Source organism: Tupaia chinensis, unplaced genomic scaffold (assembly GCF_000334495.1).
Source record: "Tupaia chinensis unplaced genomic scaffold, TupChi_1.0 Scaffold000706_1, whole genome shotgun sequence".
Classification (NCBI taxonomy): Eukaryota; Metazoa; Chordata; class Mammalia; order Scandentia; family Tupaiidae; genus Tupaia; species Tupaia belangeri.
Genome location: NW_006160229.1, coordinates 6152294 through 6154064, shown reverse-complemented (window position 1 = coordinate 6154064; position 1771 = coordinate 6152294). Strand labels below are relative to the sequence as shown.

Genomic DNA, 1771 nt, shown 5'->3' with positions numbered 1-1771 from the left:
CTATAGGGCCGCAGTGCTCACCAGACAGACAGAGAGAGACAGAGAGACAGAAAGCGAGAAACCTTTTTTTATTTTTTTGAGGAGGGTTGTTTTATATATTTATTTATTTATTTTTTGCTATAGAGCGGCAGCACTCGCCAGACAGACAGAGACAGAGAGACAGAAAGCGAGAAACCTTCTTTTTTTGGGGAGAGGTGTTTTTTTTTTTTTTTTGCTATAGGGCGCGAGCGCTTGCCAGACAGAGACAGAGAGATAGAAAGCGAGAAATCACCCCCCCAGGAGGGATGGCCACATTTTTTCTCCTCCACTCTCCTCTCGGGATCTTGGGCACGCACACGCGCCTGGCGTGAGCTTTTTAAGCCACCGGGTCCGAGACGTGAACTGCGGCCGACCACGTGGGAGTCCAGCGACATAGCCATTATGCTAACTGCTGGTCCCAATAAAATACTTCTAAAAAGTTATTAATTTTTGTCCTCTACAGCCATCTATACTTTAAAAACTCGTCCCAGACCTCTGAGGGAGCACTGACAGAGTGAGTCCCCAGGGCGCTAACAAAGAGCACCTAATGGCTGAGCTTGCGCTCCCTGCGCCCGACCCTAGGTTTGGCGTATCCACCGAGAAGCACTCCACCCCCACCAACACGCACCGGAGAGCCCTGATAGAGCGCAGAAGGGTTTGGCCCCCACGGCACTGAGTGCGCCTAGTAGGAGTCCCCCTATCAGGATAAACGGACTAGAAGAAAAGCCTCTACCTCATAGCTGAGGTTAGAGCACCCAAGGAAAAGCGCCTTGCCGTCCCGGATCAACTCAACCCAGGCAGTCTCCCACCCGGCAGTCCCCCAAAGGCTGAGAAAAAGCCCCAAGGGAGAGAAAGCCAAAGAGCAGAGATAATGCTCCCGAGAAAGAGACAGCACTCCGGGGCAGACGTGGCGCATCTGTGGGAGAGTAGAGTTTCCCCTCGAAGGGCTAAGAGAGAGCCCAAGAAACATGGCCACTCCGAGAACTGAGCTAAGCACCCAGAAAGAGCCGCTCACCGCCGAAGCCCGGGTCCTCACCAGACTGACACAGAACACTAGGGAAAGCCACCTCACTCCCCACAACATAGCCGAAATGGGAGCCCAAGGACACATTCCCAGCCCCTCCGCTCCTAGCACCCAGGAAAGAGACACCGTCCAAAGCTAAAGTCAAGCACCCAAGAAAAGAAAGGTATTTCCACCCATTTATCCTGACCGTGTTGAAACACGGTCGAAACACAAAACACCAGTACCGTTGAGGTGGCGCCTTCCCACCGGTGGAACGTCCTAGAAATCGGCCCTTTGGGAGACGCTGGCAATGTGCGTCCTGCGACGTCTGGATTCGCCTCACAAAATGGCCTCACCCAACAATGTAACTATTAAAATTTTGCCTGCTGGGAGTTGCTGAGAATGCACGCCCTAGGACCCCTGGGGTGTGTCATGCCATAGCATGCACTGAAGAAGCCTGGTGCCCAGCAGCACCAACTGTGCCCGCCCACCACAGACGGGACGCAGGCATTCTCTTTCACCATCGCTGGTACGCTGGACAGACACATTTTAGTGTCAGCTGCCACATGAAAAAAATATTCAAAGAACCGGATCCTTTTTCAACGAGCAGGCAAAAAGGGTGATTCTGGAGTTGCCAGACCATAGTCAGTAACCAGCAGGCACACTATCTTAATAGAAGACACAGAAAGCTACACAATCATGCTAATCTATACAGAAAACATTTGTGACAAAGGTCTACAACTATTCTTG

The 1771-nt window shown here is 51.8% G+C and overlaps 1 protein-coding gene across 1 annotated transcript in view; it reads right to left on the bottom strand.

Annotated features, from left to right (window-relative positions):
- LOC102494155 (integrator complex subunit 6-like) overlaps positions 1-1352 on the bottom strand; it is a 10024-nt gene extending 8672 nt beyond the window's left edge. Inside the window, exon 1 of the mRNA XM_006160713.2 lies at positions 1267-1352. The gene's annotated coding sequence lies outside the window, so the exon portion shown is untranslated. The remainder of the gene's footprint in view (positions 1-1266) is intronic.
- Between the last annotated feature and the right edge of the window lie 419 nt (positions 1353-1771).